We start from the raw sequence: 25155 nt of genomic DNA, 5'->3' as shown, positions 1-25155 counted from the left end.
CACACTAGATCTGTTGGCTCCCAGGAATAGGCTGTTTCCATAATCCAGCCTGGACAGAATTGTGGCCTGAACAATGATTTGGCGGATTTTAGGCTCAACGAAGCCCAGTAGAGGTTTTAGTCCTTGCAGGAGTCCAAAGCAGGTCCCTGCCACTGATTTAGTTTGGGTGTCAAACAATAATCGACTGTCAATCCACACTCCCGGGTTCTTAACTGCCTCCTTAGGTACCGGGCTGGTTTCAGCCTATCTGGCCACCACTGCTCTGACCGCAGATGACTGTCCTTTCCTACCACTAGAATATCTGACTTACTAGCGTTTAGCTGCAAGCAATTCCAGGCCATCCAATCCGCAATCACCGACAAGTCCTCCTTGAATTTAATAAGATTGTTTTTACAATTCGTGGAGAAGGCGATTACTAATTGAGTGTCGTGTACCATGTAATCCAGGTCCCCATATCTAGTTGCAGTCACATGCTAGTATATGGACCTCAACGTCCTGTAGTGTTCAGTACATAGTTGGGGGCATTATATGTAAAGAAATTGTCAATGCATATAAACTGTTAGGATCTTTTGCAAACTCCTTTACCATTCAATTTCGCCCTTGACCAATCCTTTGAGCATAGACTGGCCTGTCTTAGTCTTAGAACACTGTACCCATATTTCAGCTATTCACTGTTTTTATTAATAACAAGAGGACTTCCACATTAAATATACCCTTAGTACCTCTTAGCTATTTTAAAACCACTTATTACTAATCTACACACAGAGCACCTTTACCCTCACTTCCGATTAGCATCTTATTTAAAAAGACCTCTGGCAAAGCGCCCCCTCGAGGGGCCTGTTCGCATTGCAGCACTAGCTCAATGAGGAGCTGGCCGAAGATGAAGCAGGACACCCATCTGGATGTGTGGGGACTCTTGCTTCTGAGCAATCAGATCACTTGGATCAGCTTGTTCAGTTCCTAACCGACCAATTTGCTTTCTCTTTCCGCTTATTCTAATAGGGACTGCATATTCCTTGTGTTTACTTTTTTGAGGGAGCGTGTATGCTGAATGTCAAATACAGGCAGTATTCTGCCTATATTTAAAGTACTCCATATCATCCAACAAAGAGAGAAGCTCATTCGGGAAAGGCCTCCATGGTGAAACCCGTCTCATACCTGGGATGCAGCGGGTTGTGCAATAAATCAATATCCTGTTTTCCTTCGCCAAACGCATTTCGGCTGGCACGCCCTTGTTCACTGGCAACAAGCGAGACACACACTGAGTAGCTTGAACACCTGCTTTTATTCAATTAAGCCCCGCCCCAACAGACTCCCGGGTATTCTGGTCTTTGCAGTGCTCACTCCGTCAATCCCCAGTGGGTATCAGTGTGAGCTCGCAGATAAAATAAAATTAAAAAAAACACAGTGGGCGCCATTGGTTACTGCTGCAAGTCCGTTCTGCCATTATCATAGTAACAGGAGGAGACTTCACCAAGTCTAGTTACCACGTTATCAGAATATATATATATATGCTGGAGACGAAGGGGCAATAAACCACCTTTTGCATTCAACTTAAGCGCTGTTTTTGTGGTCTGTACCTGCATCGAGGCCGGCATCCAGGTCCGACAGGCGGGAGTTGGAATCGATATACATATATATATATATTCCAGCTCCGAAGTACCCAACGTACAAAGGAGCACCCGGACCTCAGCTGCACACAAGGAGCCTTGAATGGTAAGCACGCCTCCAACACAACGATATCCTTTAACTGTTCAAACTGCCCTGGATGCCTGACGCGTTTCGAAGTGTCCCCACTTCTCTTCAGAGGTCTGGGTGCTCCTTTGTACGTTGGGTACTTCGGAGCTGGAATATTTACGCGGCGACCCATGCCGCGGAAGGAGCACCACCCTGAAAGAACCGGGGGCCATGCGGTCTTGACTACGGGCCGAGAACATGGGACAACAGCGTATGGATTTTGCACGAATTCCACACAGTGAGGCCCATCTGTGGGCTTGAAAAGTTACCAACTGAACATTAGCACGACGTGAGGCACTACAAGTCCCATAAGTCCCATCCAGGGCGTGCCTCTAAGCAAGAAGGGGGTGGTGCCTCAAGCGCTCCTTCATAACTGCCAAAGCCTCTGAAGAGAAGTGGGGACACTTCGAAACGCGTCAGGCATCCAGGGCAATTTGAACAGTTAAAGGATATAGTTGTGTTGTAGGCGTGCTTACCATTCAAGGCTCCTTGTGTGCAGCTGAGGTCTGGGTGCTCCTTTGTACGTTGGGTACTTCGGAGCTGGAATATTTACGCGGGGACCCATGCCGCGGAAAGAGCACCACCCTGAAAGAACCGGGGGCCATGCGGTCTTGACTACAGGCCGAGAACATGGGACAACAGCGTATGGATTTTGCACGAATTCCACACAGTGAGGTCCAAATGTGGGCTTGAAAAGTTACCAACTGAACATTAGCACGACTTGAGGCACTACAAGTCCCATAAGTCCCATCCAGGGCGTGCATCTAAGCAAGAAGGGGGGTGGTGCCTCAAGCGCTCCTTCATAACTGCCAAAGCCTCTGAAGAGAAGTTGGGACACTTCGAAACGCGTCAGGCATCCAGGGCAGTTTGAACAGTTAAAGGATATCGTTGTGTTGGAGGCGTGCTTACCATTCAAGGCTCCTTGTGTGCAGCTGAGGTATGGGTGCTCCTTTGTACGTGGGGTACTTCGGAGCTGGAATATATATATATATATATATATATATTTTTTTTTTTTTTTTTTTTTTTTTTTTTTTTTTTTGTGGTGGAACTCCTTTTGGGGCTAAACCTGCTCGTGTGGATATATATATATATATATATATATATATATATATATATATATATTTATATATTTTACTTATTTCGTTTTGTTCTTTTTAATTTTTATGCTCAACACAAGTATGTCTTGTACAAAACAGTGTCGACTGTGGCACTCTTTCCAGAAAAACCAGGCCACCCTCTTACATAAATTCGGGGAAGGACATCATCCAATGTATTATTTCAGAACCCAGGCGGTGCCTACACACTCTGGTAATCTATTCTACAGACATAAGTACAAGCAACAATTCACAAATGCCCCCCACCGATAGCTTTAAGAAAACTATAAAAGAGGGAGATAGGATGGGGGGCTAGCGGTGCCAAACATCAAACTATATTATTGGGCCTCGCAGTTAGTATGTGTTAACAACTGAGTGTTTGGGGACAGGATGGAACCGGCCTATCGTGTTGATAGGAAAAATATGGGAGATTGAGGGTACCCACGTCTCCTTTATAATACAGGAGGGACTATGGATCTCCCGCCACATACACAAACAGTAGTAGGATGGAAGGGGAAGCTAACAGAGATGACCCTGCTATGGCAATGCAAACAACTTCACAAGGTAGACATACTGCAAAACTTCAATAAATGGAAACTACTGGGCTTAGAAAAACTGGGAGATGAATGGAGAGTCAGGGCCTACATAACGTTTGCAGTTATGCAAAAAGATTATGAACTTGGACAAGGAGAATGGCTGAGATATCTCCAATTGGGACATGCCCTTAAAAATTATGTACATGAAGGGACCATCCTGCCAATGGCATCTCCGTTGGGAGACAGATTATTGACAGACCCACTGGCCCCTAGAGCCATCTCATGTATATATAGGAAACTCCTAAATAACTCAATAAGAAATGGGAGAAATGGGAGAAAGTCGGGGCCCTGGCGTACATATCGAGGCAGATAACGAATAAATACAGGACAAAGAAAGGTTGGGGGTGTGATAAGATCGATGCTTTATGTTTATGTCTAATGGGAAACGCCAAGTTGAAAACGTAACTTGCACTGTGCTTCAATGAATACGTAATTGAATTGTTGAATACTGAGCATGTTAATAAAAAGAATTATAAAAAAAACAATTCACAAACATGTGTAAAGAGACTGACACAAGGTTTCTGTAGAAATAATTTCTATTATTTCAAAAACATTCAATATGCAGATAATGTTCTAATGAATGATGCAATTGCTGGCGACGCGGTGCTCAAGTGTGACACAAATATATCAAAATATACTCACAAGTTATCAAGATATAAAAGTTCACTGGTTATGTATTCACACGGCGACTACATGTGTGTACCCCATTACAACATGTGAGGCAATCAATGCTCAAGGCAACCAAGTGAAAGCATATGTCGACGTTTCGACCCCTATAGAATTAGGGGGTCTTCTCAGGACAAAAGGTCGTCGGACTTATTACCAGGAGATATCCATCCTCTGGTAAGGATGTAGTTCAGTACGGGTAAACGTCTGGCTCTCTAGCTTGATCCTTCCAGAAGTAGTTATACGCAAGTGGTAGAGCCAATATCACCACCAGTCTGCAGGGGATGCCTCATTCAGTCTGTACTTAGTACCTCTCAATCTCCACCAACTTTCCCATCTACGTCCTGGGCCGGTTTGGACCCAAATTCCAGCGATTTGGTTTCAAATGGGCAGAGGACGTAGATGGAAGTGTTACACATCACGTCAGATTTTTGCAATTGATTCAACTGACGCTGTCCGGGTCCCATTTAGTAAGGACTTGGATACTGAGGAGAATGTTGGTGGAGATTGAGCAGTACTAGCTGCTAGCAGCACACAATAGCACTTGCCATACTAGGGGGCCGGGGTATACTTAACACACCCCATGGTAACAAGGGTGTAACAGTTACCTATGTCTAACAACGTCATCACTTCACAAATCACGGGCATGGTGCGCTATTGCAGGGACTCCATTTCTCAGTAAGCCCCGTGCCAGAATTAACAGACACATTTAACTCCAGTCTGTGGCACGCTCTCAGTTACGACAGGTGGTACGTGACCATCCCTCACACACACATCGTGCTGTAATGGGCATGGATACTAGCAGCGCTTACCTCCACACTACACAGCGGGTAGTAGGCCCAACACTTTATTATGAATAAGTTCTGATGCCTGAATTTGTTTGCATGCTTATTCATTATTTTGCATTGTTTTTTTACAGATAATTGGGAAGTGCACTTTTGCAATGTGGAATATTAGACTTGGAGGCCTTACCATGCAATATTCTCACAATAAACAGAGATGGGCCTTGGATTCAACCATAATAATCCTTAACACAGTCGTGGTAGTGTTGCAAAGAGCAGTCAGGCATTCTTGGAAGAACATGTTTAAAAAGCATTTTACAGTACCATTATGGTGTATAAGTTATTGAGACGGCTCGAAAGAAATCCTGACACCAATTTATAAAAATAGAGTTTATTTTTATATAAATACAGACACCAAAACAAACTTTCTATCTTACATACAACCAGAGTTGGGAATTTTTGAAGTGTTCAAAAATAAATGCAATAAATCTGTCAAACTGGTCCCATTTAAATGTATGGGGGAAACACAGGTGACACTCGGTCACTTGCAGGGTGAGTTCAAATGAACCCTCTTGTGGAATGGGTCATGCGGCTTCCTAGACCAAGTTCCCACAGTCGTTACTTCATTACCTTGCCCAGGGAGTCCAGGTGCAGTGGTGACTTGGCTGTCCTTGGTATTGAATGGGATCCGCAGGAGCTATCAAACTTGCAGCACTTGACAAAACCACACTTGGAGATGGAGTTTCACTGTATCCATGTAAAGTAGACGCCTTTGGGGTCCTAGGACCCGGGTTCAGCAGCTGGGGCTCTTCTACCTTGCTCAGTGGATCAGGGTGGGGAGGTAGCCACCAGCTGTCAATCACAGGGGCAGGTCATGCCAAAGATGCTTTGCTACACACTCGACTACTCCAACTTCAGGATGCAGGTACACTGTACTGGGGTGGTTGCTGACATCGATCACTGTTGCAGTGAGATGCTCTCAGGCTGCAGATGAAGTTCAAAGGGTTGATCACCCAACTGGTAATCACCAAGCCTTGGCTACGGCAAATGTAGTCCACAGTTACTTCGGCAGACTAAGGATGCACAGTTGGGCTGCAGGGGCTCAACGCGTTGAAATGAACGGGCAAGCCAAGACTCATGCCTGAGCCTGCCAGAGACTACTGGAGGTATTCTTAAGTAATCAAAGAAGACTCTGCCCGCCGATAGGAAGCCACAAAGCGCGAGTACCCTCATAACTGAACACTGGTCATTAATTGTCATAAATCGTGTTTAACCCCTTCCCAGCGGGGGTTTGTCACCTCCTTTGCGGGGGGAGGGGGGCCGCGCGCGGCGACGAGCTCAGTTCGTCATGAGGCACAGCGGAGCTGCACTCATGACGAGCTGAGCTTGTCACGGCCACACCCGTTTTTCAAACGTTCAGCACAGCAGGGAAATTATCCCCGCGTGCGAACCTTCCAACGCCTGTCGTCATGAGTGCAGCTCAACTGTGCCTCATGACGAGCTGAGCTCGTCATTAGCACGCAAAAGGTTAAGAAGACAAACGCGTGCCACTTGCAACTGTCTCAACAGGGACTAGGTGGCGCAAATGCTATTGCGCCCCTGCAGCCCAACTGGGCATCCTTAGGCTGTCACGATCCTTCGCCTATGTCCTGATGAAGACCAGCACTGACTAGACAGTAGTGCAGATCCTGGGTTGAAACGTCGACAATATTCCTTGGACCAGCCTAAAGGCTCTGCGAATTCACCTCATTGACAGAACTATTGATTTTTAATATTTGGTTTCTGGCCATTCAATTTTCCTGTACATACTTTTAGCCATCTTGAACATATTACGCGCCACCACTGTATCACTGAGCACCAGATGTCAACATGTCACATATTATATTTCACTGTGTCTCTTGACAGCCTTACAGAATCGAATTTGGTACTGATTTATAAATGACGCAATTTATAAAAATGACTCAATACCACGCATGGTCTCTGTGCTTGTTCCTTTGATTTAAAGCAAACTGTTTTTTGATGAATAAACCAATGAATTGCTCGGTTGTTTAAAGAAATAATTGTCACCAACAGAACCAATTGTTTTTCTTACATCCGATTGCCCAGGTTCTGAGGGATACTGGGTTACCCCATTGCTACTAAACTCTCCTCAAAATGGCCATAGAATTTTCACCCTAAACAGCCGTAGCATCCCTCCAGCTGGAGTCACGGTCTGATCCTATCTACTAATTTACAGCTGTTGGCTTTGAAACCTTCTGATGCTCTTGGTCACTGGTGGGCCTTTTACCATACACTTATAGCCTCATAAAATGTTATTGGGCCCCAGGTATCATCAAGAATAATAAGATTTTTTTTAAATGTTATTTTGTATTATTAGTTTTTGCATAGGACAATACATAACCAATGATAGTGCTAACCCCAGTGTACAGGTATCATAATGTGCCACACGAGGTTCATGATATTATAAGAAAACCTGGCAAGCCTAGAACTGGTTGGTGAATGGAAATTATAACAATACATTCCTATTTGTAAAGTGCCGACATATCACCCATAAGGGTTTCAAGGCGTTGGGAGCCGTCGCAGAGATTAAGTGAGCTATTGCCCAGAGTCACATGATGCTGAGCTGAGCTGCACCGGCGCCAGGAATCAAACCGTGAGCCCCGCGCTCCTTAGTCAGCTGCTCTGGCCACTGCACCACACCTCTCCAGTATCTCATTTTAGCAAATATTGTTTAGTCCTGAATTTCCTTACCTCATTGGCATCTCATGGCAAGCCTTTCTGGGCTATTAATGGCTACAATTCAGCTATTCTGATGTCCCTGAGCTTTTTCAGGACAAACCCAAAGGGGAACATCTTTAAGACTATAAACTGCTGATATTTCATCCTCTAAACCCTGTTATTCCTAAACATGGGCTATTAAACTAATTATGCAATTGTTCTAAATATGGCCTGCCTATGGCCCCTATCATTTCAAAACTAACCTCATTAATCTGCTTGATTCCATTTTGAAAGAGTCTCAAATGATAGGGCCCCAGGTGTTTCACCAATACATTATTCTCTTTCAAAGGTGTTCTATACTGTTACTAAAGGCCATATGTATCATTGAAATTCGCATTCGCAATGGCCGAAATTTCGCCGAATTTCGGACTTTGCGAATGTGAATTCCCAATATGGTATGTATTAAGCAAATGTGGTTCAAACTAAGGAATCGCACAATTTGCGATTCCTTATTTTGCGATTGCATTTAAGGAATCGATTCCTTAAAAGCAATGTATGATGCAAAAAAATATTGCTAATTGTCCCTAAGGAATCGCAAATTACCACCAACTTCAAGTTGGTGGTAAGTTGCGAATTCCTTTAAAAAAGCTTTTTTTTTAAAACAAAAGGTGCCATGTGACGCTCATACATGCCCTTAGGGCATGTATGTGCGCCATATGCGCACACATGTCATTTTCAGGGGTGCAGCAGGGTGTCCTTTGGACACCCCTGCACCCTTGAAAATATTCTCAGTTTTCGATTAGCTAATTGCTAATCGCACATTTCCCCTTCATTCCTATGGGCCTCCTGGCCCATAGAAATGAATGGGAAATTATTCCTTAATTGCGATTAGCAATTTGCTAATCGCAATTAAGGAATATTAAGAAATCGCTAAAAAGAAGCTGATTTCTACATACATACCATTTTGCAATTTCTAAATAGCGATTCCTTAAAAATCGCTGTTTAGGAATCGCAAAACGGAATGTTGATACATATGGCCCTTAATGCATGAAGAATGCCTTTACTACTCGAGTATCTTTATTTTCCTTCTCATTCAAAGGTGTATGTGGTATAGCCTTAAATAACTTGAATTAAAGACTGCTGTTTTTAGAAAGCCCTCTCCTCATTTATTATGCTTTCTAAAGAAAAAGCTCCTGTATCTTTTCCTGCTTGGGCTAAGGATATATCTTTGACTAAAAGATACAAAAACCATCAGGGGCTCATTTCACTAGAGGAGAAGTGGTCTCCGGAGCCTTTATGGCTAAAACAAGATTAGAGGACATTCTTAGATCGTTCTGCTGAGTGGCCCAACATTGTATTGCAAAGTGGTGGCTCGTGCGTTTTTTGGTAGTAGTTAATGGGCTTTAAACAAGCATATGGGCCTCCAGTATTGCAATAAAATGGAGATTTCCAAGCTAGAATACTGAAAGAAAGTCTTGATCAAATTAAAGACACAGAGGTGAATATTATTCTTCCGCTATCTATATCTTCTCTGATGTTTTGTTTCCCTCCCATTACATTTTGTGTACAGTTGTTCCTCACTGGCTTTTGCCCCCATTTTCGAGACTTTGAACTTTTATTTTATTTATATATTTTTTTGTCCATTCTGTCTAGTAGATTCGAATTGGTAGTTACGGTCAGATTTTTATTTCGATCCAAAATATAACAAGTTGCCATCATGTAGAGGTAACACAGCTCTCAGGTTTCCAATTTCGGTGTGTGATCCCATGTTTATTCTTAGCTTTCTGAGCCCCCTAATGCAAGAATAAAACTGGACTGCGCAAGATACTCACGCATGGACCTGGGAAACTTAAGCGCTCTGGTAGTTCTAAATTTATAACTGAGCAAACAAGCTAAAAAGTGTTTTGATGAGTAAATTATTATAATATACCAACAACAATATCATAAATAATATGATAAAAGTATAAAACATATGGATAAAAGCATCCCAGATGTTAAACACAGTTTTTTTAATAAGAACTTTATTCGATTTGATACACAAACCATAAAAGCATATAAATAACAGTCATTAAAATTTTTTCACAGGAATACGTTTGGGTAAAATAAGCTAAAGTAAAATATCATTAGTGTGAATCCATAACTTACTCTGTGTTAATGGGGAAATAAAACTCAGTGATATACTCAATCCCCCCTTGTTATTCGTAGCTTTAAAGCGGCTCTTAAAAAAGTTTACCACACAATAGAGAGTAAAAACATCGGTTGACAATTTTTATAAAACAACAATCCTACCCGTGTCTGCCTAAATCTAGCTTTCCTTAACAGGTCCTTCAAAAAGCAATTTCCTGGGGAGTGCGTAATACGGGCAGAGTAAAACTAAATGAAGGGTATCCTGCGGAGCCCTATTGTCGCAGCCACAGGGCCCTCTCCCTTCCAAATTTATAATAAGACCTGCTGGTAATCTAAAGCGGGTTATCAAAAATCGATCATGGGCACTTGTCATTATTGTTAGATAAGGTTCTATGCCCTGTGATGTTTTAACTAGGATATGATCTCTCACTGAGTGTTTCCCCAATTCGACAGTTTCGCGCTGCGCCATAGCAAACTTTAGGTACAGCGCTTTAATATCACCTATGTCTTTTAACCTTATTGTCTCTGGTTTGTCAAATCGATCTGCGCGCCCCAGGTTAACAAAGGAATGCTTAACGTATTTGAACCATGAGATTTTCCGCGCGTACTCCAGAGAGAGACAATCCCGCACTACCAGCCCACCTCTGCATTGATCCACATTTTCAACCAACATACTAGGGGCTTCACTCCCACACTATCTGATATGTACCTAACCCTCAGTTACTCATGTGCACAGTATGCTGGCATGCTATGTGGGACCATAAGCATCCGCCTTAGATATTTATTCTCTTCCCTTTGCAAGTTGGTGGGCTTAACAAATCCCCACACCTCACTCCCATACAAGACTTTAGCACAGCAGATGGAATTATATAATTTTAAAATCACACTTGGGGTCCAACACCCCAGCCTCTGGGCATAATTTGCAATTGAACCCATGGACCTGTTCAAAGTCAGACACTTATCCTCTATTAGATGTTTGAAGTTCAGGTGGTTGTTAAAAAACACACCCATATAGGCAAAGGCTGGGACTTTGCCTAAGGTGTATGAGCCTATGTAGTAATTATATTTTTTAGTAGGCTACTTTCCCATCTCTATTACATATGATTTTGAAAGATTAGAGGACATATCCAAGTGATCCATGAATTTCACGAAGCCATCTATTAAAAGCTGCAAGCTATTTGGGGTATGGGCAAGAAGCACCACATCGTCAGCGTACAGCAGAACCGGAACTGTTCTATCACCTATTCTAGGTATGTCAGCCTCAATGTTACGCAAGGTGGCATCGAGCCCGTTGATATATAAGGTAAACAAGAATGGCGCTAACATGCATCCTTGTCTAACCCCACTAGAACACTTAAAAAAACTCTGTGACTTTCCCCTCCTTTGTGTATCTTACAGCGGCAGTTGTGTTGGAATGCAGTGACTGAAGGATATTTATTATAGCTATGTCTACCCCGAGGTCCCTCATTAGAATCCACAACTTATTGCGATTCACACGATCAAAGGCTGCGGTGAGGTCCATGAAGGCTAAATATAGCGCCCCAGACTTCGCTATAGTATATTTTGTGGTGATAAGGTAGAGGTTAAGACACTGATCTACGGTGAATTTTCCCGGTCGAAACCCATATTGCACATCCGTGATAATTTGTGTCTCCTCTGCCCAATCCAACAACCTGTTTAAAATCACCCGGCCCAGGACCTTCGCTGCAACATCTATCAAAGATATCAGCCGATAACAATGTGGACTGTCCCTGTTACCCTTCTTAAAAATCGGCACGATAATAGCAGAAGGCCAGGATGCTGGCATAGTTGTATTTATTGCTGCGTTTAGAACCCTAGTTAGAAGTGTTAGCCCTAAAAAGGTCCGGTGGAATCCCGTCTGGCCCCAGTGCCTTGTTCCCCGTCAGACCCTCTATTCCTAGGGTTACTTCATCCAACGTGAAGACAACGGGGTTGCCACCTAGTTGCATAATTGGGGTTTGCTGTTCAACCTGACTAGCAAGATGGTTATACAGTCCCTGAAAAGGCTCCTGCCTTTGGTCTGGCAAAATATTGTTACTTAGCCCCGGCTTGTTTGGGTCAGAGAAACAGGGGTTAATAATTACTCTCCAGAAGCGTGCGGAGTCCTTCGATTCTACCGCCTCTGTGAGTTCTTCCCATTTAGCATGTTGTAACTTCTCCTTTCTTCCTTTGACTACTAACTTATAGCTTGCACGACAGGCAGCCACCAGTTCCCTATCTCTAGGTTTCTGCTTAAGTGCCCCTTTTAACTTTCTCAGGGCCTCCGAACACTGACTGTCAAAACACCTTGGGGGTGTGGGGGGGCACTAGACCTCCATTAGAGGGACTTCAGTACATTTTCTACCAGATGTGCAATATTCGTGAAGGCCTCGATTAGTTCCGACCCTTCCACACCTAAATCTAGGCATTTCATTATTTCCTGCTGCCCTCTATCAAATAAAGAGGCATTAAAAGTGCCAGTATCGACCTGGGCCCATCTGAGCCTTCTACCTTGATCCGTAGCAACGACTTCCGTGCACCCTACCTGTCTATCCATAACTTGCAACTGTGACTGTGTTCTAAGCACTAGAATAAGTGGGTTGTGATCACTGAACACACTATGTTCAATATCAAATCTCAGTACACCTCCCTTTAATAAGGGGCTGACAAAGATAAAATCAATGAACAAGAGACAGCCTCTCCCTTTAAATGTAGGGGGAACCAAAGTATTCCTTTTATTGGTAATCACACCCATCATGTGAGTTAACCCGTATGAGTGTAATAGGCCAGTAAGTTTTCTTCCCAACTGGGTATGCTCCAGATGAGGGCCTTTCCTTAATGGGCAGGATAGCCAGTATTCCTGTGCCACCCTCAATTGAGGGCACAGGTGACAATTAAAGTCTCCTGCTAGTATCAATTGAGATTGAGCCATCCCCTTCCCTCATGTCTTTTCTAGCATGTACTTAGTTCATGAAAACTACACGCACCCTGCGAGTTTAACATTGCATTGTAGAAATTTGTTAGAATTACCCTGAAAGAATTATTTGTGAATTTTAATCCTTGAACAACCTTTGAATCCCAGGCCAGATTCTTCTATTTGCCTTGTAATCTCGCATCTATAAACATAATCAAAACCCCTTAGCTCTTCCGGATACTGATCTGAATGCCAGGGAAAAGAAGGATTTATAACCTTCAATAAAGAAGTTCTTGCTTGTCTCCCATGTCTCCTATAGACATATTATTTGGAACTCCCTCACACAGGTGAGCCATTGCTCAGCACCAAATTTACTGGATAATTCCACTATATTCCATGAAATGATCTTTATATCTCCTCCACTACTCCCCCCACTTAGAACGATAGGCCCATTACTAAGCAACTGGCCTGCAAGCCCTCCCACCAAGTTCGTCTCCCGATTATCAACTTCGCTGGACACAGCCGGGGATAGAATTGTTGTCCCTATAAAGGGTTCCACACTCCTCTCTGCCACCCCAGTATTAGCCAGATAACTCTCGCTGACTCCCCCCGCACCTCCTTGGATAGGAGTCAATCAACGTCATTCAGGTCCCTCAGTGATGCGAATGCATTCAAGGATGCCCCAAACCCGGCAGCCCAATCAATTCCCTGATCCTTTCCCGAAAGCATTGGACATAGTTAATAATAGGCCCTGGTCTATAAAAATACCCCAGGGGCAAAGGTTTGATGCTGGACTCTATGGCAAATGCACAGGTTGAATACAAGAGGATACTCTGGGCCAGTTCTATCTGAATGTAACAATAACACAGTCCCCCGGGAAAGCTTTCCTTGACTTCCCTATCCAGGCGACTCTCTTCGTCATAAGGATGTGCTGTTGGTCTTTGATGTTAAATCCAGCATACTTCCACATCCAATGCACCACTTTATTAATCAACTGGAGGTTGGTCTCCTCCTGTGTGTTGTCATGCCCAGGCACACCCGTCAATACCACGGTATATGGGCAGCTTGCCGGTGGGAGATCTATTACTGGGAGCTCTGCACTATGAGGGACCATCAAACTGTCTTCCTCTCCCCTCGATTGTTGGGTTTCAATGTCCCTCTTTCAGGTGTACTGTCTTCTCTCCGACTCTGCCGTATCTTGTCCTGCCTACATATCCCTTGAGTTCCTTACAATCTCAGATCGCGTTTTGAGACGGGCTCCTGCAACATTCAATTGAGGCATATAATTTACATTTTCTTTATCCCTCCCAGATCTTTCAGAAAAGCCAGGGTCAGGACCAGTTGGGGGCACTGGGATTGGAATCCTTGTCCCTGTTTCTACCTCTCCCCCTACCCCCTGCACCACAACTGGTACGATCGCTGCTCGAGCAGGGTGGTTCCAACAACACTCCCCCATTCTAGCTGTGTGTGCAAACCCACTATTCAGCTGAACAATCACCGCAAATTTCTCCTCGATCAGCCGTAGTTTGCAAAGTACGGGATCCAACAGTACTGTAACCAATGTCTCTAATCTTCTCCAATAATCGTTGCTACAGTCCAATATCGGCGGACTCATATCTGAGCCCTGTGGCATAGAGTGCACTCGTATGTCTGTGAGATCCTCATTGGGGCTTTTGGAAGGAGCTTGCTTAGGCTTCTGTTTTAGTCCTTGTGGGGCAGCACTCTTAGACCGTTTGGCCGGTGGTTCGTTGTTAGTTGTTAATCCCGGGCCCGCCCCTCCCCCTCTTTGGCTAGCTCTTGATTGCTTCTTAGATCTAGTAGCCGTCTCTTTTAACCTGAGACCATGTTGCTTAGGTATTTCAGGGAAAAGCGGAGCTGCTAAAGTCCCAGTGCACAAGATCTCTGGGGATGCAGACGACTCTTGATCTGACGTGTCTTCATCTCCCACCGCCATCGCCTTGCCCATACCTACGATATCTGCAGAGGTATGCGTATCAGCTCCTTCAATCACAATAACCGTTCCCCCCTCAGGTCTATCCATAGGGACTATCTCGTTTTGCAAGTGTGCGAGATCTATGTGGGCACTGGCGGGGGATTTAGCCCTGCTTATCTCCCCCAATGACGACCTCTTGTGATTCACCAAGTTATCCAGCGACCATCTTTTTTCAGTAATCTGTATTTCGTGGATTAATACAGATTCCGCTCGTGTCAAAAAGGCATCCAGTGTCCCCGCAATACCTACCACTGCCCTTAGGGAAGAGCGAGCCTCCTTGCATTTAGGACGTTTATCCATTATGAAATATATAGTAGGCTGAGAAAAATGATAAACCGTACCTTTTATAGATGAGAATTTTGCACCCCCTCTCTTGTGTTAGTCGCCCAGTCTTCTCCAGTCTTTGACGGGCCCGCGTGTGTCCCGCGCTGCAGGGGTCGCAGGAGGATTTTGTAGGCGACTCCTGCCGCAGCAGTGACGTTGGCGGCAAGGGAGTCTGGTTAGTGTAGTCCAGCACTCTCTCGCTCCCGTGGCAATCTCCGCGTTCCAGTGTACTTGGCCCCCACCAGAGGCAAAACAAACAACAGGCAGGCTTCCCGCGCTGCGCGGGTCGCGGGAGTATTTTGTAGGCGCCTCCTGGTGCAGCAGTGACGTTGGCGGCAAGGGAGTCTGGGGAGTGTAGTCCAGCACTCTCCTGCTCTCGTGGCAATCTCCGCGTTTCGGTGTACTTGGCCCCCACCAGAGGCAAAACAAGCAACAGGCAGGCTTCCTGCACTGCGGGGGTCGCGGAAGGATTTTGTAGGCGCCTCCTGGCGCAGCAGTGACGTTGGCGGCAAGGGTGTCTGGGGAGTGCAGTCCAGCACTCTCCCGCTCCCGTGGCAATCTCCGCGTTGCGGTGTACTTGGCCCCCACCATAAACAACAGGCAGGCTTCCACAGTTAATTACAATAACTCATAGAGTTTAGACATTTATGATATTTATCCCAAAAACTAGATAACTCAAGCACAGACCACATTGGTACTAAATATCACAGTTTGAGTGACTGACTGAATCTCGACTTCAACAAATATTGGTTTCAAAAGTAATGGCCTATCTAGTATTAGATGGGGGCATATGCATATTAAGTGTGGTAAATCTATGGCAAATGCACAGGTTGAATACAAGAGGATACTCTGGGCCAGTTCTATCTGAATGTAACAATAACACAGTCCCCCGGGAAAGGTTTCCTTGACTTCCCTATCCAGGCGACTCTCTTCGTCATAAGGATGTGCTGTTGGTCTTTGATGTTAAATCCAGCATACTTCCACATCCAATGCACCACTTTATTAATCAACTGGCCTTTAGTAACCACAGTCTGCATCCCTTACATTCATTGATCTTTGCTCTCCATGCACATATAAATTCACAAATAGGTATCATACAACACATTAAAAAATACAATTTCTTTCCTGGTCAAGATGGACAGTTTACTCAAGATATCTTTGTATTTTACATTATTTTTCTTACTTTGAGTAATAAAAATATTTGCTTGGTCTAAAGAAAAACCTGCCCAAAGTTATCCTCAACTTCTTCTTAAAGACAGAGGTAAAACCCAAATATCACTTATCAATTCTATGCTGGAAGAAAATTAAAGAAATCCCCAGATCAGAGCGCTGCCCAGAATGTCATGTGATGTAATTTCAAGCCATAGTAAAGGTTTTTAAGCGTTCCCCTTCTGCATGTGTAATCTGTGCTTTAAAATAGGGGTGGGTGAAAAATTCCACTCTGACGGCGCAGTTCGCAGAGTTTTTCGCACTCCGCGCTCTGCGTGGAGTGCGGAGGTACGAAAAACTCTACGAACTGACGCTATATTTAAACATTCCACGCGTTTAAATATACTCAAGGCATAGTATTTGGTACTGGGAGAGTATGCTTCTATTTCAAATTCTATGCTAAATAGCACACGCACACACCTCTGCCCCATGGTGCGAAGGTGCATTGTGCAAGGTATCCGGTTTGCGCCGCAGATACAGGGTTAGTGAGCAGCAGCAGGTCCTTTTTAATACACGCGGCTATGCTATGCTATGCTTTCACCCATGTATACGATGCCGCAAAAAAAATCTGCTCTTTTGTGTGCATGTCTGACCTGCCCAACCTTAACCCTCACACTCCAGTAGATGGTGGCAATTAAACTGAAAAATAATATTTCAGTGTAATTTCTCTCTCCTTACTTCACCTCGCCTTTTCTACCTTAATTCATCCTATTAACATCTCTATCTCTCATTCTCTATGTACCTTCATCCTCTCCCTCTGTTTCGGCTTTCTCTGCCTCACCTTTGTAAATCACACATATTTCTCAATACTCTCCTTATACCTCACTCAACTTGAACTCCATTAACCTCTCGCTCAAGACCCTGCCCCTCTCCAGCACTCTCTGTGCCTACATCTATATCTGCCACTCTTGATCGCCCCTCTCTCCCCCTCCCCCTCCGCTCTCCTTCTACCTCATCCTTCTCTGTTACTTCACGGTTGTTTTCCATCTGACCTCCCTGTATCTCTCTTCTATCGACTTCACTTCTCACATAATTTTACGTTTATCTCTATCTTTACCTCACGTCTCTATCTCCATGTCTCTACCTTCTCTTTAACTCTCTCTCTGTCCTTTCTTTACCCCACCACTCTCTCACTACTCTCTTTATCATTTCTCTCTTTAACTCACTACCCTGTTTCTACCCCACTGCTCCCTCTTTTACTTGCTACTTCACCTCTCAATTTACCTCGTCATTAGTTCATCATTTCACCTCCTTTTTCCTCCGGTTCTACGTTGGTTCCGTTTCCTTCACTTCTCTAAATATCTAACTCTTTTCTAGCTAACTCTATTTCTAGACATCTACCCCATTTCTCCATCATCAACTCCTCTCTCTGTCACTCAAACACACATCTCTTTCTGTACCTACTTCTCTATTTCAACGTACCAGCTCCATCTCAACTATCTCTCTCAACATTTCTTTATAGATCTGTGTACCCCACTATTTCTTCCTCTACAACTCTTTATCTGTGCATAAACCTCGCCTCTCTTTCCCTATTTCATGTCTTTCAACTTCCTCTTTTCGCTCTACACCTCTACCCTTCACCCCTCTCTCTACTTTTCCCCCTCTTTCCAACTACTCTCTTTACTTGACCCTTTTTACTATACATCGTCCCATTTTTCTCTCTTTACCTTGCATCTCCTTGTTTTTTTCCTCACAAGTCTTTCTGTCTCTTCCATTACCTCTCAATGACTTTATCTCACTCTTTTTCATCTCTTTTTCTACAATACCCTATGAGAACTTTAATCCTCTGCGTCCTTTCTCCACATTTCCTTCTCCCCATGTCTGTTTCTGTCTACTTCGCTATAACACCTTGTCTATTTCTCTACCTCACTTTCCGTATCTACATCTTCCTTTTTAGGTCGAGCCTGTCAATGCGCTTGCGCATTGAGCCTGCGAGAGATATTGGGGCTTAACCAGAGCTTAACCATCGGCGGCGATTTGATGCTGTGCCCGTGAAAAAAGCGCGTGCACAATGCACATCAAAGCCACCAGCCTCCCTCCCACAAGCTTCCCCCAGCGTGCGCTCTGCCTCAGGCATTTCTCCTCCCCTAATTTATTCACTGCCCACGGCCGGGCGGCCGTACTTTCACTTTCACGGCCGCCAGGCCGTGTCTCGCGTTTCCAGTTCTCTTTCTTTCTTTCCATCTTTTCTCGCACCCTCTTTCTTCCTCTCAACTTCTCTTGCCTTCACCCTTTCACTCCATGTCTTCGTTCTCCCTTCTCTCCCTTTCTCTACCCTTTCCCCGCCACGTCGCATTAGTAGGCAGCCCACCCCCTCCCTCTCCAGCGCCTGCCTCCTCTCTGCCCACGCATCGCGCGGCGCGCCTTTTCTATTCATTTGTGCCTCGCATCATCAGACTTGTGTCTCTCTGTTATTCCAGTGTTCTTTCTCGTTTTCCCGCCTCTGCCCTTCTCACCATTTCTGTGGCCCCAGGCGACGTGCTAAATGCAGACCTGCTGGCTCTAAAGAGGTTAACTGGTCTGTCTGGAAGAAAGTGTTCCGTTGCGCCATCATTAAATCCTGATTAAAAATGCGATTTCTCCAGAGACCTTTCCCATCAAACATTTATCTAACCTCGCTACGGCTCACAGCTGACACACTTTTTATGAATATGGCGTTTCGTGCCATTGTGAAATATTTAACGTGTGAAATATGCTGTCATGGGTTCTCCCTAAGTCCCAGTTCTCAGCAAAAATGCAATGTATCAATGTTTAAAACTTTATTACAACAGTACAAAAAAAAAAATTATTACACTTTTAATCTTCATTTTTTTTTAAATTACAATACGCTACACATAATCTTCTCTCAGATTTTTTTTTTTAAGGCAGTGCCATTATACATTACAAAAATATTATGTAATTATTAATTATTTATAAAATGTAAAAGCCTTAGGATTTGTCATATCAATACATGTACGTCAGTGAAAAAATAAACATGTAGCTTTAATAATGCTATAGGTGTCACATTTGCAAATTCTATAAATATTGCCATTTACAATAACAAAATTAATACATTTGCTATTATAAAAACATAAACATAAGTTAACAAATTATAACATTCACAAGACCAATAGCTCCAACTTTTCTAATGCGAGACCTATTGCATGTCCAATGCTTGTTCTATGTCTTTATCTTTCCTTCAAGCTAACACACCTTTCCCAATGTACTTTACTTATTTTCCTAACTCACATTTCTTTCTACATCATTTCTACCTCTACCCCCTTTTCCCACTACGTCACATCTCCTGCTATACTGCTCTCTTTATGTCTCTGTTCATCTCCCGTATACTGCTAATCCCATTTCTCCTACTCAACAGGTGGGGAAGATAAATCAGTGGGATGGTGAAAATCCTCAGAGTGGTGCTTTGATTTTCACTGTGGTACAAAAGGGGGTGGTGATGGACGGAGCATCTGAACCAATCAAACACTCACACCCAGTCAAAAGATCTGGGTTTGATCCATCACCGTTCTTTAGCCCACTCTGCCACCCCAGTTCAGACATGGCTATATGCAAATCAGTCTGACCCTGTGCCTTATGGGAACAGTCCAGCCCGAATTGCCAAGCCATGCCTTCCCTGGACCGGAAACAAGCTTCCGAGGACCGGTTTCTGGCGTTACAGCCGTCTTCAGCCCGGCTTGCTTGAATCCAGTGGCAAAGTGAGCAAGGGACTCACGTCTGAGCATACCCTGCCACACTTATGGCAGCCAAAGCGGTACACTTTGATTTTCACTGTTGCATAAGAACACCAGTAGAGAAGGGGGTTATATTTGTTATTACAAATATTTAGCTACTAAAGCTACAGTTTCAAGCACTATGTGCATATGTCTTAATTACATATTATTCACCAGTCCAGATGAAGAAGTCTGAACTTCTAACAGTTAAACTGGAGACAGCTGACATTGCAGATCTTATGACAGTGGTCCCTTTTCTGTTGTAGAAAAGACAATTAAATATCTAGGTTTCTATATGACATCGATGATTGGCGGTCGAATACAGCGGGGTTTCTGGCCAATTAGAAGCAAAATGGTTAAACAGCCGTTTTTGTATGTGTTTAGGTGAGGCCTCATCAGACTATAAAGATGAATGTAATTCCACTCTGGATGTACATCTTTCATGCTCTACCCATTAGAATCAAGAAAGGTGCACTAGAGAGACCGCTGCAGAAACTCTTACGGTTTGGTTTGCTGGCAGGGCTACCTTCTGTGGCTCTCTGCCTAACTGGTGAAAGCTCGAAGAAGTAGGGCTGGTCTGGGTTTCCCAGACTTAATCAAATATTAAAGGGTGGCAAACTTAAGGATAGATAGCGAATGGATGCAAAGAGTATTTGTCTACGTTGACCATGCAGTGGAAGGTGCAGCTGTGTGTGATGTGCTGTGGATGCCTATGAATGATACAACTCCCCCCCCAACCTGTACTGTTGTTAGATAACTAGTACCGTGTGGGGAACCAGGCAATAACAAAAAATGTTGCTCACAACCTTCCTGTCCATAGCATTGCAAAACTCTGCTTGGAAACCATCCTTCAGGATAATGTGAAACTCTCTAGACGCGTTTCTAGACTCTTACGAACCTCGATGAACAAAGTGCGTATCACGGATCATATCTTGAGATCTATACCTGAAATAACTGTATTTAAGCGTAATGCTCATTGTTACCTGTATTAGGCTGTTATACTATAGTCTGCCAATATAATGTGTCCTTGTGCCAACTTACACAGAAATGTAAAAGCGTTGTTACAGCTAACCTAGCCGTTGCTCTTCCTTCCCTTCTTTTCTCTTGTCTCTCCTTTTTCCGTTCTTTTGCCTGTCCTTTCTTTTTTTCTGTCATTGTTTGATGTGATTAGTCTCACGGTAGTCATAAAGGCGCATTACCCTCAATCAATGTACTCACATGTAAACCTCTACCCTAGATACAGTATGGTTACCCTGATATATGCTTTCTGTATACCTTGTGAAAATCAATAAAGTATTTTGAAATAAAAACCAAACTCTTCCTGATACATTTCAACCCACAATTCTGACTGTCAAGAAAGGGAGCAGAGTACCTGATAGGGAGGGTGTGGAGGGCAAAGGTGGCTGCCACATAATTGCACATATGCATAACTTCCAAGTTTTCAGAATACATATAGGTGGCATTGCCTGGGTTTAAGTGTGTGTATGTGTGACACTCCAAACGTTATGTGTAATGCTATTAGTGAAAATTAATTGTAATTACAACCAAGCAGAAAAATCCATGTAATAAGAGAGATATCAGAAAGTGACCCCTTTAGCACAACATGAAGCTCTAGAAGTAAATGCCGTTTTCTTTTTGTGCAAATGCTCTTGTCTGAGGTGCATCTGCAGGGTGCAGGGACCACCCAGAAACAGCCTCGTAAAATAGTGCACATTGTGAATGAAGTTGTCAGTCTAATAGGCGGAGTAACCATGACAACAGTTAACCTTTCTTCAACCTTCTATATACAGAATGCGGACTCTCATAGCAGCTGCATGCTGACTGTCAAGAGTCTTTCTGCACACTGACTTAAATAACTTTACCCACTTGGTGGCAAGCCAAGAAGGACAGTGGCTGACCTCAGAGGAGCTCTCGAAATTGCGTGACAGAATGTTCTAATGCGGGGATGATTAATGACTTGCGTTAGTGTGACCCCTCATGTGTGGCACTTGGCAGGCCTGGATATGGTCTCGAATACAAATGCTTGCTCTGGTTCAGGCTCCTGAAGGGGAAATAATTTAGTTAGCAGCAGCTGTGACATAGGCTCAAGCACCTTTGCCTGATACCCGCTGCAGCCCTTATAGGTGGGTTCCTGTTAGAAGCATTTATACTACATTCTCAGGGGCAGAGTGTGATATTTGTAGTCTGCAAATAATTAACAAGCCTACTGAGCCAAAATAGAAAATACATGCGGGGGGGGGACACCTAATAGAAAACAGGTCTCGATCATTCATGAGAAAAACTGTAGGAGGGGATTGGAAAAATTGCATGGCTCTTCGACAGAGAGATAATGTATTTAAAGCCAGTCAAGATGATATCTGGTACCACACAGGATCAGTTAAATGTTCCCTGAAACATCTCAGCAGTGCTTGAAAACAGTAAGGGATAAGCTCATACACGTGTGGTGGGCCTGCACTCAGATTCACTTCTTTTGTAAATCAATGTTTCCTGCTTTAAGAGAGATAATGGAGTTCTTGCGCCTGAACAATGTGGCACTGGGTATTCAAAGAATGAGTGAAACGGAATGGATAATGCCAGTTTAAAATTGATTTGCCAGATGTTGCAGTCAGCAAAAATAATTGTTGTTGTCTGTGGAAAAGGAATTCTGATGCTTTATTGGAATCCTGGCACTCAAAGCTTTGGGAGATGATGGCGATAGATAGGCTCACAGCCAACTTAACCGAACTTAGGGCTGTATGACTATTTACTGGTTCCAAATAACTGTCGCAATTTGTACTAAGTATTTTTGCGACCAGTAAAGAATTTTAGGAACTGACCAATGGAGTAATAGGCTGGTTCTTAAAATGACCAATCATAGTCTGTCAGAATCCGACATACCTCAGGCATATTTATGAGGTAGGTCAGCAATTCCGACTTACTACGAGTGGAGGCCATCACAGAAATGGTGGCCTGTGGGGTCAGCAGAACACCATGTCTGTGATTGCTTTGTAATAAAACAGACTTTTTATTTGAATGCAGCTCGTTTACTTAAAAGTAAATGGGACTTTGTTTAAAAAGAAGTTTTTTATTTTTGACTAATGCCTCCTCTCAAACAATCTTTTTTTACATTGACATTTGCGAATGGGTTGCCACCTCCTTTGAGGTGTCAGTAAAATATGAATGTTTCGCGACTGAATTTTGGGCGGAAAACATTGATACATTAGATACCAACTCTGTATTTGGAAGTGATGCTTACAACATGCCCCTTCCAGATACCAAATCGCGTATCCATTCAAAATCCCATGTAAGGACTCAGAAAACAGTTGCAAGTCCTGAATCGAAGCGTTTGCTACGGTAACATGCTCAGTAACCCTGGCCCACAGTGGTAAGTTTATATTTGCCTGGCTTCCCCTGCTTACCTACTGAAAACAGGAATCTATCTTACCGTCCACCCTTGAGGGCTTAGGGGCTCTTTGACTGACTCCTTTATTGGCTCCACACTTGGTCGATTTGGGACTAGAATAGATGAATTATTTGCAGCTGCCTAGAACCCTGTATTGTGTATCTTCTTTTTACCATTAAAACAAGGACTACAGATCCCAAATGCAAATAAAAACCCTGGAATGGAGCAGCTAGTCACAGATGGACTTAGGGAAACTTGGCAGTACTGTTCAATTAGGTGATGACACAATACATTTCTGAGGGAACAACTTTTCCAGACAAATTGGCGCTACTGAACTAAACCAGGACTATAGAACACAGAATGCATTGGTATTGTCAGTGACAGGCCTGTAAACGAAAGCTATAGAAAATAGATCATTTGACAGATGAAAGTAGTTCACTTAGTCCTATCTTTTCTTCGCTTTCTGATGCTTGTGTTTGTTTTTATTTCTTTCATCAGTGAGTTTGTAAAGACGATAAGTAAATAAACCAAGACAGCCATGATTTAGATTTGCTTTGCATTCTAAACCAATTAATACAAACACCGGAATGCTAATAGAAAAAGATCAAACTGTTAGGTGCTTACATTTTTTTGCTTAACTGATCCATGTAATCAGAAAACACCGTTGGCTATTACCACCTGACTTGTTGTAGTCCTTTCTACAGATACTTGTCTCCAATTCTTCTTATGGAGTGCATTTGCCTAGCTGTCTTCTTCTCATCGACCTGAACTCATCGAGAGTAATCAAGATTACTGGTAAGTACTCGCACCACTCCTTTCTTTTCAGCAAACATGCCAGGACTTTTAGTTTTATTTTGCCTTTTATTAGTTTGTACATGCAAACAACAGAATGCAAAGTTCTTTTAGTTAAAGGCTGCAGGGGGCAGTTTGCCCCTCCTGAAATGCAATAATGTGAGATCTCCGAAAACTATGCGGCGTTCGGCACTGGAATCCATGTCTACAGGACACCACCTTTCAATTAATGACTTTTATTTTAATAAATCAGTACAATCTGGGAGCTGTTGTGTTGACTATTTTTTAGCCTTCTGTTCGACTTACTCATTTAATAACAATGATTTTAAATGGGAAAAAAAGACTAGCGACTAAGCGACATGGCGTCTTGCCGACATGGTACCACCTAACAACCCCAGCTGCAAGTACTAACTAAACAAAGCCATAATCCAATACGCATTTTTTATGCCGTAAGCACTCCTCTACCTATTTGTTGCGTCAGCACCCCGGATTGGTGTTGTCTATTTCTAATTTCAAAACGAAATAAAATTAACAGGGTTATCCTTCAAGTCTTAGACATTTAGCATTTCACTTACCGGGAGAGCTTTAATACGCGGCTTCTCGTCTTTAATGATACCCGAGGCTTCTGTCATTGCAGCCGGCGCGCGCCTTTGAGGCCCAGGAGCGCGAGGCCTTCGAATGAATGACGAATGCCCGGGCATGAATGGGGCGCTGAGAGCTGCACAGATGCGAGAGGTGCAGCGGCATTGTGGGAAACCTGCGGCCCGGCGGCAGGAGCTGATGTGAATTTTAATAAGAAGGGGGATGACCCCGCCGGGGCCTCCCCTATTGTTGGCACTGAAAAACGCCAGACAAGAAAAAAAAACATTTGTGAATAGCAAGTGTCTCAGCAGCTGTGAGTGAAGGACGGGTTACGGACGCTTGGAAGTGCTTGCTTTCCAAGAAAAAAAATGTTTTGGAATAAACCATGTCGAGGTGGGAGAATCTAGTTTCAGGGCTAGGAGGATAAAAATATATGGTGACACTGCCACGTGCCAGTGACGTGTGAGCTACTCCTCTTCGATAATGTTTTAAATAGAGTTGCAAAATAGGGGTGAAAAGGCACAGAAAT

The 25155-nt window shown here is 43.6% G+C and overlaps 1 protein-coding gene across 1 annotated transcript in view; it reads right to left on the bottom strand.

Annotated features, from left to right (window-relative positions):
- Nucleotides 1-24897, bottom strand: part of B3GNT4 (UDP-GlcNAc:betaGal beta-1,3-N-acetylglucosaminyltransferase 4) — a 112507-nt gene extending 87610 nt beyond the window's left edge. The window contains exon 1 of the mRNA XM_078667555.1: nt 24620-24897. The gene's annotated coding sequence lies outside the window, so the exon portion shown is untranslated. The remainder of the gene's footprint in view (nt 1-24619) is intronic.
- Nucleotides 24898-25155: the final 258 nt, after the last annotated feature.

Source organism: Lissotriton helveticus, chromosome 11, assembly GCF_964261635.1.
Source record: "Lissotriton helveticus chromosome 11, aLisHel1.1, whole genome shotgun sequence".
NCBI classification, from domain to species: Eukaryota; Metazoa; Chordata; class Amphibia; order Caudata; family Salamandridae; genus Lissotriton; species Lissotriton helveticus.
The sequence above is the reverse complement of the archived record's forward strand: the minus strand, read 5'-3'. Positions and strand labels throughout refer to the sequence as shown.